A 14,091-nucleotide genomic window follows, 5' to 3' on the forward strand; every position below is an offset into this window, starting at 1 on the left:
TCTCACTTCTCACAGCCACGCCGCGTCTGCACAGCCCTCCTGGTGGCCCGCTCATGCCAGCGTCTCCAACAAAAGGGGCTGTGTCTGCTTCCTCTCCCGCTCCCAGCTGATGCCGGGGCCATCGGTGCCCAAGAGACGATACACCCGTGAAGGAACAGCTGGGGACAGGCGGACGGAAGAGCAGGGACAACGGGGTTCTAACTACAAGGGGCTCAGTTTGTTGACCCAGGGGCAGGGGCGCTGAGTGGGAAAGCCTCGATCGCGGAAGACACGGAAAGCACCAAGGATCCATCCAAGCAAGACCCCGGGGTTGAAAAGATCTGAGTTCAAGTCCCGGCTCCACCACTATTCGCTGAGAAAATCGTGGACAACTTACATTAACCTCTCTGAACGTCAGCTTCCTCACCCGTAAAATTCGTTCATCCAACAAGAGCAGGTGCAGTGAGCAAAGTGAAGAGGTGACACAGGTGGCCAGGTCCGAGTTCTCTCTCCACCACAGACTCCGGGCGTCCCTGCCTGGACAGTGACTGCATTTCCCAGCAACTCCTATGTCCAGGTGGGGCCATGTGACATAGCATTTGCACTACTGGAATGTGACAGAAATAACTCGCCCACTTCCCACACCCTGGTCAGATGCCCTCCATTGCAATCCTGCTCAGAACCGGCTCACAGCATTTGAGTGTCACAAAGCATTTGCTGTGCACCCCACCCCACCACCCAGCACCCTGAGTGATGTGGCTCCCTCTCCCTGGGCTTCCGCCATGCTGGGCCTTCTGCCTGACACCTGCCTCATCCCCCACCCTCCGCCAAGCCTGCCTAGATGTCGCCTCCGCCAGGCAGCCTCCCCAGAACTCCAGGAGGATATTTGCTTCCTCTTATAAGTGAGGAAACAGAAACAGGTTAAGTGACTTGCTCTGTATCACATGGCTAGAAAGTGGGGGGCTGGGTTTGAAGATGGTGCAGGCAGAGCACAGAGCTTTGAACTCAGTCATCACTTCCCACGGAACCTGTTAGATATGCAAATAACCTAAGCTCATTCCACACCTACTTATAGCAAAGGGTAGGCCAGGACCAGCCATGGCTGGGGGCTGCTCCACTTCCCATCCAACTCCCTGCTAAGGGCCCAAGTGCTTGAGCCCCTGCCACCCGTGAGGGAGACCAGAATAGGGTTCCAGGCTCCTGGCTTTGGCCTGGCCCAGCCCCAGCCGTTGTGGTCATTTGGGGAGTGAACCACCAGATGGGAAATCAATCAATCTCTCTCTCTCTCTCTATAACTCTGCCTTTCAAATAAATAAATAAATCTTAAAAAAAAAAGTTTCTTAATAAAATTACAATCAAATACATGAGTCCTGTAGGGGCCGTTTGAGGACCCCAGGGCTAGAGGAATGTCCAGCAGTCCAGCCACTAGTGCTGGCCACCTCTGGAGAGCATCCCAGCTTCCAGCCCTGGGCAAGGCTCCCCAGGGTGAGCCACAGCTCTGGGCCTTCTGCTTGAAGTCAGCATGTCGCTGACTCGCCCCTCCCTGTGTCCATCAGCCCTGGCTGCAAGCCTGTGACACCACACACACACACACACACACCCGCACCTGCAGGCCCAGACTGTTCCAGCCCAGGTGTGGGCATTGTGGCTGCTCCAAGCACCTTCTTCTAGGACCCACCTGGGTCTCAGGCTCACCTGCAAAGCACCTGCTACTCCACTCCGCTCTCCAGATATGCACTTCCTGGTCAGCAGAGCGGACCTCTGCTGACACAAATGTTTCTACGTTTTAGGCAAGCCAGCCAGGGCGCTCTGACTGGTCCTCATCACGCACTCACACCGGCCAGGGCGCTCTGACTGGTCCTTATCACACACTCACGCTGGCCAGGGCACTCTGACCGGTCCTCATCACGCGCTCACGCCGGCCAGGGCGCTCTGACCAGTCCTCACCACGCACTCACGCCGGCCAGGGTGCTCTGACCAGTCCTCATCAGGCACCCCCTCTGCTCCTGCTGTAAGAATCGGACCAGAAGCAGCAAACCCTGGAGAAAGCGCTGGGACGAACAGTGGTTTCCTCTGCTGACCCGAGCCTTCTCCATGTAGCTCCCGGAGTCCCGGCGGCCACCCCAACCCTGCCAACCATTCTTGGGAGAATCCGTGCAGTACAAGAGAAGAAGCCTAAAGCCCCCCGGCCCTGGGGAGCAGCCTGGGCAGCTCAGCCAAGGGGCGAGCACAGCCAACAGGCCACTCACAGCTGCCTTCTCCGGGGATCACGAGGGGAGGTGAGGGGTAGGGGCTCTGCTCCACAGCCATTAGGGATCCAGGCTCCGTCCCACTTGTGGCTGGGCCTCCCTCTTGTCCCCAGAGTCCACAGCACTCACCCAGCAAACAGGGAAGGAGGAGGCTTTTACCCCCTGGGCAGGAGAAGGGCACGCACCCCTTCCCCTCACACCCCAACATCCCATAGACTGAAACAGCCACGTAGCCCCACCAGGGTGTTTTAAAAATCAAGTCAGTGATAAGTCCCTAATTTTCCAAGTATTGCTAGGTCACAAAAAGCACGCAAGTTATAAATCTCACCCTGCAGACGGTCAAGGTAAACTGAGGCCTGAACTTCTGGCCTCCCTCACACCCTCTTCTGGCCCCGCCCACCCCCTGGAGCAGGGCCACCACCTCCATCATCAGGTGACCTCACAGTTTTGCCGAATTAACAACTCAATGCAGAAAGGAACAGTCAAGTTTGCAGGAGGTCCCCGCTGGCCTCCAGGTCTAACCCTTACCTCCTTTCCTGGGGCGCGTTACCCAGCACCTCCTCCATGAAGCCTTCCGGATAACCCTCCCCACCCCCACTCAGCTCCCACAGACTTGCTCAGTATCCCCACCCACCCCCCAACCCACTAGGTCCGTCTTGCTCATCAGAGTCTGCTGTCCCCGTGGCTGGCTCCCACTCAGGGAGCTTTCAGGGTGGGGGTTCCTCCTTGGCAAAATCGGGGGGCAAATTATGTCACTCGGCTCCTGCCACTCTGCAGCCCGTCTGGGGCTCTCAGATCTGAGCCACCGTGTGCTCAGCACTGTTCTAAACACCCGACACGGACTGACACATCAGTCCTGCTGACGACACCAAGACGTGGATGGCTAACACTGCACCCATTTCACCGATGAGAAAACTGAGGGCCAGAGACGCCATGCAGCCCGACCAGGGTGAGCGAGTCAAAACGTGGACGCAGGACGCCAGCCCCGCTGTTGGCTGCGCGGGGGTATTGTGGTGCCTGCCCGGCTGAGTGGCCCGAGGCAGGGAGGCCCCGGAAGTCGGGTTCCTGGGGGACGTCGCCACGGGTGGCTCTTGCCCTGCACCCCACAGGCCCCAGCAACCCCGCGAGCGGGCGCCGCAGGCCGGAGCTTAGCCGGGAGACGCTCGCAAGTTAACGCCCGGCTTTGGCGCACAAGGCAGAGGCGCCTGCCAACGCCCGCGCTCCACGGCCAACAACGAAGGCAGCCAGGGCGCGTCTACACCGGGCCGGGGGTTCCGGGAATGCGGGCCGCGCACGCCTCTAGTTCGGGATCTGCGGGGTGGGGTGCCGCTTCGGGTCCCGCTGGCACGCGGCGCCGCGCCCACCCTCGGCGGACCCCGCTAACCGGCACGGCTCTCCCACTCCACAGCAGCAAACACGGAGGCGCGGAGCGCCCCCCAGGCAGAGGCGAAGCCCCCACCCTCCCTCCGCGCCTCCGGCTGCTGCACCGCGGGGCACAAGGCCTGCGGCGCACGGCCCGGCCCGCACGCACCTCTCCCGGGCACCGGCGCGCGGCAGTGGCTCCCGACGGCCGCGAGGATCCGGGGAAGGCGGCAGAGGCTCGCGGCCCGGCGCTCCAGGGTGCAGGGCAGCAGACTCCCCGGGGACGCAGGCGAGCGGCGAGCGGGGCGCACGGGACGATCCTGGGGCGCTGGGGGCCGCGCGGGACGATCTGGGGCGCTGGGTCGGGCGAGGAGCCGATCGCGGCTGGGGCCGGGGCCAGGCTGGGGCCGGGGCCAGGCTGGGGCCGGGGCGGGGCTGCGGCCCCGAGGGCGCACGGCGCGACGCTCGCCTGGCCGCCCCCCGGTGGCCGGCGCCGCCCCTGCAGCCGCGGCGCTGCGCTCCGGCTCCCCGCTCCCCGCTCCCCGCTCCCCGCTCCCGTCCCAGGCTCCCGGTTCCCCGCTCCTCGCTCCTGGCTCTCGGCTCCCCGCTCCCGGCCCCAGGCTCCCCGTTCCCAGCTCCCGGCTCCCGGCTCTGGGCCCCCGGCCCCCGGCTCCAGCTCCCCGCTCCGGGCTCCGGCTCCCCGCTCCCGGCTCCCGTCCCAGGCTCCCGGCTCCGGCTCCGGGCTCCCCGCTCCCCGCTCCCCGCTCCGGGCTCCCCACTCCGGGCTCCCCGTTCCCGGCTCCCGGCTCTGGGCCCCCGGCCCCCGGCTCCCCACTCAGGGCTCCCGTCCCAGGCTCCCGGCTCCCCGCTCCCGGCCCCCGGCTCCCCGTTCCCCGCTCCCCACTCAGGGCTCCCGTCCCAGGCTCCCGGCTCTGGCTCCGGGCTCCCCGCTCCCGGCTCCCCGCTCCGGGCTCCCCACTCCGGGCTCCCCGCTCCAGGCTCCCCGCTCCGGGCTCCCCACTCCGGGCTCCCCGTTCCCGGCTCCCGGCTCTGGGCCCCCGGCCCCCGGCTCCAGGCTCAGGCTCCCGGCTCCGGCTCCCGGCTCCGGCTCCCCACTCCCCGCTCGTCGGCCTGAGGACAGCCCCGTCCACCGGATGGGCAGTGCACGCCGGGAGGGTGTGACATTTGCCGTTACTTGTGCAGTTACCTGCCGAGTTTGTCCCGCAAGCGTTCCTCACCTGTCTGGCAAGTGGCTGCGTTCCAGACTCCTGACCCAGGCCTGGCGTAGTAGATGCCTAATAAATACCCAAGGAATAAATGGGTAACTATGGAAAGGCATCAAGAGGAAAACTAACAGTAACTACTGTGAATTTAATTTTTTTTATGTTCTAGCCTTCTAGTTTCTGGTGAAAGTTTAGAAATTTTACGAGTTTTATATTAGAAATAAAAATTGTAACTGTTGCATTTATTAAGTTTAATACCATAGCCTATCGTCGGGCTCTGGGCAGTCACGCTGAGTGGTCAGAGTGGGGAGGGGCTAGAACAAGGCTCCCCCTCCCCAGGGGAGAGGGAGGGAGGAGCAGGCAAGACTTCCAGGTGTTAAGGCTCAGGAAACTGACAGTGCTAAGCGAAGGTCCCCTCCCACCCTCCCCTGCCCTCAATGGCTCCCAGGCGGGTGCTAGGAGGTAGTAGCTGCTTCCTGCAGGGGGAGGCACAGAAACCAGACCCCCAGGGGGCCGGCGTGGCCGGGGCTTAGTGAAGACGTCGCTGGGGACGCCTGGGTTTGCAGCTCCTCTACTTCCAATCCAAGCTGCCTGCTTGTTCACTTGGGAGGCGGTGGTGCCTGCTGCCCCCATAGAGACCCACACTGAGTTCCCGGTTCCCCGCTTCAGCCTGGCCCAGCCCCAGCTGTTTCAAGTAATTGCGGGCTGAAACAGTGGATGGGACATCTCTCACGCCTGACTCTGTCTCTCTGCCTTTTTCAAATAAAATGAGGATAAATTTAAAAAAAAAAAAAATGTAAGAACCCGCTTGGGCCCTGTGGCCTAGCAGGTTAAGCTTCCACGTATGGACGTATGGACTGCGGTTGGAGTCCTGGCTGCTCTACTTAGCTCCAGGCTAATATGCCTGGGGAGCAGCAGCAGATGGCCTAAGTCCTTGGGCCCCTGCACCGACATGGGAGACCCAAGGATTCTCTCCTCTCCCTGTGTCTCTTTCTCTCTTGTGTGGCTCCTGGGTAGGCAGGGGGTGATGGCTGCACAGCTCTGGGACTTAACTAAAATCCACTGATTTGGAGGTGGGTGTTTAATGCAACAGTTAAGACACCGCTTGGGGCACCCACATCCCCTATCACACTGCCTGATTCGAGTCCCAGCTCTTCCTCTTCAGAGCCAGCTTCCTGCTAATGCACACCCTGGGAGGCAGCAGGTGGCAGCTGACGTCCTTGGGTCACTGCCACCCATACAGGACTCCTGGCTTCAGATTGGCTCAGCCCCGGCTGTTGCAGGCATTTGGAGAGTGAACCAGCAGATGGAAGGATCCCTCTGTCTCTCTGCCTTTTAAATAAAGACAAAAATAGATTTAAAAAAATTTAAGTCATTGAATTACATACTTAAAATGGGTGAACTGTGTATTGGGTATGTGAATTGTATCACAATAAAGTTGTTGCCAAAACAAAACAAAACAAAACAAAAACCCAGATTCCCACTGTCTCCTGACCATGGAGCTTGGGGCGCAGCCACAGAAGACAGCACGGAGCACAGGGGACACGGCTCCGGCTCTCACACAGGCCACGGCCCAGCCTGGGTCTGGTGCCTGTTTCCCGCATCGCACACAGGATGTGATCCTCACGAAGGCTCAGGGAGGCTGGGAGAGCTGCAGGATCGGGCAGGAGGGCGGCCGTGGTTCTGCTCAGCTCCCCAGCACCGTGGGCGTGGGCTGTAGCTTTGTAAGCAGCACAGTCCTGGGCTTCGAGGATCCCAGGCCTTTGTGGGGTGAGTACACTCATCACGGAGGTCCTGGCTGGCCCATCTGTAGCCGTAGGGATGCCTGCTATGAAATGCCCACCTTCCTGTCTTCTTATTTTTAAAAAAGTGCTTATTTTCATTATATGAGAGAGAGAGAGAGAGAGAGAGAGAGAGAGAGAGGTCTTCTATCTGCCCACAACATCCAGAACTGGGCCAGGAGCTTGGAACTCAGTTTGGGTCTCTCCTATGGGCGGCAGGGGCCCAAGCACTTGAAGCCTAGTGTGCACTAGCAGGAAGCGGGGCTGCCGAGCGGAGCTGGGACTTGAACCCAGGCCCTCAGTGCGGGATGAGGTTTGCTGAGGCAGCATTGTAACTGCTGCAGGTGACTTTGTAAGTCTTAAACCCTGAGCCAGCAAACCCTGGAATGAGAGTGGGGCGAGACTGAGCAACCCGTGCTGGTGGCCCCCATATTTGCACAGGAAAGATCTGGCTTCATAGCTTACAACAGACAGCACTGCATTTCTTAGGAACAAAGGCAAAACCTGGCTCTCCCTACCTAAGGGAGGACAGAGTTTATAACAGGCTTGGAGAAGAGACAGGCGATTGTGTTTTTCTGTGTTTTTCTTGTACTTGCTTTCTTTGCTTGGGTGTGGACAGGGAAGGCACACTGGCCACTTTTGGAAAAGTTATTTTTAAACACCCCTTCCAAACACAACAAAAGGCAAACAGAGCCAGGTTGCCCTGGTTTCTGCAGCCTCCCTGCCTGCCCTCGCCTGGCTGTGGCTGGGCTCTGCACAGGAGCCGCCCCGCGTCAGCCCTGAAGCAGTAAATCAGGGAGGAGGCTGAGTCAGCAGGCCCCCGGGAGGCGTGGCCAGGGAGGAGAGCCCGGCGGAGTGCGTGGGCCGAGGGCCTGGCCTCTCTCTGTTGGATTTGCAGGGTGCTGGCAAAGGGCGCACAGGCCTCTGAACAGCTCCATCGACAGCTCTTGGTCCCCACTAAGGTCCGTTTCTGCCTGATCAGGCGTCGAAGGTGCAGGACAAATGTTAACCTGAATTAAGTGATGCGAGAGACGGTTGGAGGACCGAATGGTGCCAACAGATGATCCAAGGACTGGAAAACTCTTCTGCGAAACTGTGGAAGGGGCGACCACCTCCAGAGAACTCTGCCTCCTTCCCTAGGCCACAGGGAGATGACCTAGAAAAGCCAGCCGCACGCAGTCTGGCCCTGCGTGGACACAGTCCTGTGGGTGCTTAGGGCGGCAGCTCCAGCCAGAAGCACGTGCCTCTGGCTCCAGGCTCCTGTGACAAGGTGGGGTGGCCTCCACCAAGAATGCAACATCATTTTTCAAGGAATATCCTTGCTGTCGGCACTGTCCCGGGCCCTGAGCTCTGGGTGAACGAGAGGGCATCGCCTGCCCTTCCTGGCAGGGCTCGGCGTCATCCTGGGAGAGACGCGTAAATGCTCACGCGTAGCCAGACCAGCTGGAGTCCCCATCACCACTGCCTTCAGCCTGTGCTAGAGAGGCAGGTAAATGCTGGACACGAGGCCGGCACCTGCGCCATGGCAGGTTAAGCCCTCACTGCTTAGGACATCCACATCCCACATCAGAGCACTGGTTCTGATCCTGGTCCAGCTCCCTGCTAATGTGCCTAGGAAGGCAGCCGATGATGGTCCAAGTCCAAGTCCTTGGGGCCCTGCCCACAGGGAGACCTGGATGGAGCTCCTGGCTCCTGGCTTCAGCCTGGCCCAGCCCTGGTAGTTGCAGGTATGCGGGGAGTGAACCAGCAGGTGGAAGATTCACTCTCTGATATACTGTCTTTCAAGTAGAGAATCTTACAAATATAAAAATAAATGCTGGGCACACATTCCCACATTTGCTCTGTCTGCTCCATTCTCCAGCACGGACAGTGCCTGACAGACCATAAGGGCAAGAAATCCCAGCACAGGGACCGGCGCTGTGGTGCAGCAGGTTAAGTATGGGTGCAGGTCTGAGTCAGTGCCAGCAACCCATACACCTGGCTCCTGGCTTCCTTGTGGCCATTTGGGGAGTGAACCAGCCGATGGGAGATCTCCCTCTGTCTCTCCTCTCTCTCTCAGTAATCTTTTGTTTTTATTTATATATTTGAAAGGCACAGTTACAGAGAGAAGGAGAGACACTAGAGAGATCTTCCATCCACTGGTTCACTCCCCAAATGGCCACAAAGGCCAGGGCTGGGCCAGACCAAAGCCAGGAGATAGGAGCTTCTCCCAGGTCTCCCACGGGTGCAGGGACCCAAGCACTTGGGCCATCTTATGCAGCTTTCCAAGGTGCATTAGTAGGGAGGTGATCAGAAGTGGAGCAGCCAGGTCTCAAACTGATGCCCAGATGGGATGCCAACACTGCAGGCAGCGGCTTGACCTTCTATGCCGTAGCGGTGCCCCAGTAAATAAACCTTAAAAAAAAAAAAAACCCAGAACAAATGTAATCCTTACAGCATCCACCTGTGTCCTCACTGTGCCTCCACTACCAGCAGCAGAGGCTCAGAGGGGACTTTCCCAAAGGCACACAGGTCCCCAAAGCTCAGACCACAGGCGTCCTATAGGGCTTTCTCGTTGCTGTGGTAATAGCTGTAGAGGCTTCAAGGGACACAAAGGGACAATCTCACGGTGTCAGAGTCCTAGCATCAAGGTGTTGACACCCGGGTTCCTCCTGGAGGCGCTGGGGGAGAACTGGGTTCGTTGCCTTTTCCGCAGCACTCCCAGGCCCGTGGTGGGGGTCTCTGCTCCCAACCCCTCTCATCTCCTCCTGGAACCCCTGCCTCATCTCTTAGGAGGAGCCCTGTGACTAACACTGAGACCATCTGGCTGGCCCTGGCTGCCTTGCCCACCTGAAGATCCCTAGCCACACCTGCATAGTCTGTTCGCCACCTAAGGTCACCTGCTTGGTGTTCTGGAAGCGGACATGGGCATCTTGGGGGCCATCACGCAGTTTGCCCCGCGCATGGAGGGATGGCCTGTATCTACCCCTGGATTCCTGCTGGCTGCAAGGAGAGGAGTAACACTACCTGAGTGTGAATGAGGAAAACGTGTCCCGAAAGGACCGAAAATTCCCGAGGCAGGAGGAAGGGGAGTAGAACCCGGGGGTATCCAAGGAAACCTGAATTCTATCGAATCTTTAAAAAGATTTGAAGCAAAAATGTTCACCATTCGGGATGGTGGGAAACGGAGGTTTGTTTTGTTGGGCTCCGTATTTGTTGCATTTTCCTACAACACACACACACACACCCCGAAATAACCTGCATAGAAGGACCTGGGTCCTGGGAGGCTGCGCCGTCTTAAATGGGGATGATAGGACTGGGGGGGGGGGGCCACACTCGCAAAGTTCATCGGTTTTCCGGCCTGGGCCCGTGATGGCGAGAGCAGGGGCCAGGCCAGGAGGCCACCCAGGGCAGCAGGGGCGACTGCACATCAGAGCTGCAAACCCAGGCCCAGCCAGGAGGGAGCGGCAGCGCGGCACTGCCCCCAGGTGGCCTCACGCGGTATTACGCCCATGGAAAATGCAAAAACTCAAACCCAAATGCACCTGCGAGTAAGACTGAACCATTAGGAACTCTTTTTTCGTTCCTAACGGTGTGTTCTTACTGACTTACTGCTGCTGATCACGAAACAACTGTATTCCCAAGACGCCGCAGGAACCCGGGGCCTTAGCGAGCCCGGCCCTGCCTCGGGCATGCGCACACCTGCGGGGGCGGGGCTTTGCGGCGCGCGAGACGTGCGCGTCATCGGACTAATATAGTCTGAGCGGCAGCATAGCAACTGGGAGGTAGCGTGGCCGAGTGGTCTAAGGCGCTGGATTTAGGCTCCAGTCATTTCGATGGCGTGGGTTCGAATCCCACCGCTGCCACACCCAAAGGGGCTTACTTTTTTTTTCCTTAAGATATTTCTACACTCCCTCTTTCCTGACTCAAGAAATTTTTTGAACCGGGTAGGAAAAGGAGGAGAAAAACAAGAAACTCGGCAGTGCAGGCCCAAGACATAAACCTCTCACCTGCCACCCCTGCCTACTTGAGACAAAGAACTTCTCCCTACTTCTTGGGAAAACCGTCTAGGGTACCCTGAAAAGATCCCAACAGTTTGCCTGGGTCCTTAACGCCTCCAGGCCTGGAGCAAGGTTGTAGGTGGGGTGGTTATAATCGCCACCTGATTAGGGAGGGCTCTGTGTCCTTGGGACGGCTCTGGCTGACTCCATAGATCCCTCTTGGTAGAAAAAGGTGTCCAGTGACACAGAGGAGCTTGGGGAAAGCAAGCCTGGGTGTCAGCCTTGAGGTCTCAGCGTCACTGATTCACCTCCAACTTGGCCTTCAGGCTTGGCTTAGGGGGTTCCTCATTTGTTCATGCGACAACTATGCCTGAAGAGCCTACTATGTGCCAGAAATCCAACTTGTCCTGCGATGGGTAGGGCAGACATGTCTGTGGACCTGCAGAGTTTGTTATAACCTGGCTAACTGGACCCTGAAATTGGCAAGAGGAGCCATGGGAAAGTGACGGGGGTGGGGGGTGGGGGGGCATTTCTGAGAAGTAGGACCTCCTAGAGCTTAGTGAGACCAAGCGGCTGAGGAGGGATTCGGTCTGCTGGACAGGGTGCAAGCGGTTGCAGGCGGACGAGTGCCAAGCTGAGCTTCTGAACTTGATCCTGAGGGCTACAGGCAGCAACCACGGAAGGGTTTTAAGCCAGAGTGGCAGATTCCAGCTTCGGACACAGGCAGTTCCCTTCGGAGACAGGAGGTGATCTTCAAAGCCTACTGCAGGGTGGGCATGTGCAGGACAGAGCACGTGGGGCCTAGGGAGGGTTCTAAGGTGGACCCGACAGAAGTGGGCGATGAGGATGTTGTAAAGACCGGGAAATGCCCAGGAGCCGGGCTTGGCTCGCTGGAGAGCTGGCCGTGCCTGTCTTCTCTGTGGGAGGAAACGCAGGTCCGACCGGGAGCAGGTTTGTGGGAAAGCGGATGAGGTCAGTCAGATTCAGAGCGAGTTTAAGATGCTTGTAGGCCGTGGGATTAAGTATGGGGTTGGACGTGGAAGTCTGGAGGCCAAGAGAGCATTCTGGGAAAACAACACTGGAGACTGAGGCCATGGGAATGGATGACGTCACCCAGAAAAGAGGAAGACACAGCCCCGAGGACGGGACAGCAATGGAAGAGGAGCCAGCAAAACAGACGGGGAGGACCTGGCCGGTGTCCTCTGTGGCAACTAAGTGTGGTGTCCAAGAGGGAGTAGCCGGCTAGGCTGAGTGCTGTTCAGAGGCCAGCAAGACAAACATCACCTGGGTTTATGATTTCTGGGCAGGGCTCTTGATGGCCTTGATTGAAGCCATTTTGGAATGGGTTCAAGAGAGGAAATGAAAACGTATAATAGGGACAGGCACCCAGTGCATCTGTTAAGATGTCACTTGGCACCTGCATCCTATACCAGGGTGCCTGGGATTCAAATCCCGGCTTTGTTTCTGATTCCCAGCTTCTTGCTAACGTGCACGCCGGGAGGCAGCAGGTGATGGCTCGAGTCTTCAGATCCCTGCCACCCACAGGGGAGACTCCGGCTGAGTTCTGAGCTCCTGGCTTTGGCCTGGCCCAGCTGTGGCTATTGCAGGCATTTGGGCTGAATGAACCAGCAGATGGAAGATCTCCCAGTCTGTCTCTCTGCCTTTTCAAATACAACTGAAAATAATGTTAAAAAATTTAATGATCAACTCTTAAAAATAAAGAAATGTAAGTATTGACAGCCCATCACAGCACTGGATTGAGGGTGTGTTCGGTAGCGGGCATGGGGCGTACAGCTGGGAATAGCTTCAGCGCCCACAAGGGAAAGCGGACAGGGTCCCGATGGTCCATTCTGCTTGTTGCCTCTGGCTGCCCACTGTCCCTGCATTCGTGATGTTCTGTCGGGGACCTCCTCCTAGCTGGCCTCTCAGAACCTCCTGGATGCTCAGGCAGCCTCCACAATCCCCTCAGGGGTCCGGTCTGTCTGTGGGGTGGAGGCGCCACTTCCTTTCTGTTGAGAAGGAAGGGGGCTAGTTTGGCCTAGAGACCCATGCCGCCCGCATCCCCAGGCAGTTTCAAGAAAAATGCAGAAAACCAAGAACCCGCTTTCGGATTGAGGATTCAAAGGCTGAGGTTGGGCCACAGACGAAAGATCTGGACGGTGATGTGAACAGGGAGAGTCTCATCTTGCCTTCAGATTCTCAGCATCAGCAGAGAGAAGAAAGGCAGGCAGCCAAGAGGAGGATTTGGAGGCCAGCCTGTGGCCCAGTGAGAAGGGTTATTATTCACTTATTGTAAACACACACACACACACACCGTTCAGCCTGGCAGAGAGCAGGATTTTTTTGGCTCCTCCACAAACTGTCTTGTTCAGCAGAGGGGACCCGCCCTGCCCAGGCCCCCACGGCTCTGATCAGCACCCAGGCTGGCCTCCACCACGTTTGCTCTGGCTTCCTTCTCTGCCGGCACCCAGGGTTTGCTGGGCCAGTTCCACCTGTGCTTACGGAGACATACGCACGATATTTACACACAGGTATCTTGGTACCCAGGACGGATACCAAGCTCATAGGGAGGCGCAGTTTCTTGGAAGAGCAGAGGGTGGGGTCAAGTTTTGTGGCCTTGAACCTTACACAACCTGGGCTGGCATTGTGGTGTAGCGGATAAAGCCACCACCTGCAACACCAGCATCCCAGGTGAGCGCCAGTTCCAGTCTGGCTGCTCCTCTTCGCAGTCAGCTCCCTGCTAATGCGCCTGGGAAAGCAGTGCAAGATGGCCCTAGTGCTTGAGCCCCTGCCCCCGCGTGGGAGACCCGGAAGAAGCTCCTGGCTTCAGTCTGGGCCAGCTCTGGCCTTTGCAAAAGCCATTTTGGGCAGTGAACCAGCAGATCGAAGAGCTCTGTTTTCCCCTCTCTCTGTAACTCTTTCAAATAAACAAAGATAAATCTTAAAATTTACACGATCACCACCACCTCTCGTTAAGAAACAAAAACAATGCTGAACCACAAAACATGACCAACCAAGCTCTATTTTTTTTTTCATATTCTAAGTACATTGGTCCTCTTAAAAAGACGAATATCCCATCTTTAAAGCTTTTTTTTCCTCTTTTTTGATGGGTTTGCTGGGACTGAGACCGCTCTCACCCGCGGACCCGTAAACAGAGAACTCCAAAAAGGCCAGGCTGGGCTGGGCTGGGCTGGGCAGGAGCCCGGTTCTCGCGGCTTCCGCAGGACCCGGTACGCAGGGACGTCCGGGTGGCGGCGGCCCAAGTGCGGCGTTCCGGAGTCCAAGGCGGCATCAGGATGAGCCCGGAGCCGGGCAGCAAACGCCACACGGACCCCGGGGCCAGCACGGCGGACCGAGGCCGCGTTCCCGCGACAGAGCAAGGACTGGAGCCAGAGGGCGGGCCGCGGCCGGGGAGCGCGCAGCGGAACGGCTAAGGCCGGAAAGCGGGCCGCACACGAGCGAGGAGACTCCGGGGAGCGAGCCAGGACCGGACCGCGGCGCGGAAGGCCCGGACGGC

General features: G+C 58.3%; 1 protein-coding gene and 1 non-coding gene across 2 annotated transcripts in view; one reads left to right on the forward strand and one right to left on the reverse strand.

Moving 5' to 3' along the window:
* Positions 1-3,910, reverse strand: part of EEF2K (eukaryotic elongation factor 2 kinase) — a 66,621-nt gene extending 62,711 nt beyond the window's left edge. Inside the window, exon 1 of the mRNA XM_062180635.1 lies at positions 3,760-3,910. The gene's annotated coding sequence lies outside the window, so the exon portion shown is untranslated. The remainder of the gene's footprint in view (positions 1-3,759) is intronic.
* A 6,447-nt stretch (positions 3,911-10,357) lies between these two features.
* On the forward strand, positions 10,358-10,439 carry TRNAL-UAG (transfer RNA leucine (anticodon UAG)). The gene has a single exon. It is a non-coding gene; the product is annotated as a tRNA-Leu (tRNA).
* Positions 10,440-14,091: the final 3,652 nt, after the last annotated feature.

The sequence above is a fragment of the Lepus europaeus genome, chromosome 21, assembly GCF_033115175.1.
Source record: "Lepus europaeus isolate LE1 chromosome 21, mLepTim1.pri, whole genome shotgun sequence".
NCBI lineage: Eukaryota > Metazoa > Chordata > Mammalia > Lagomorpha > Leporidae > Lepus > Lepus europaeus.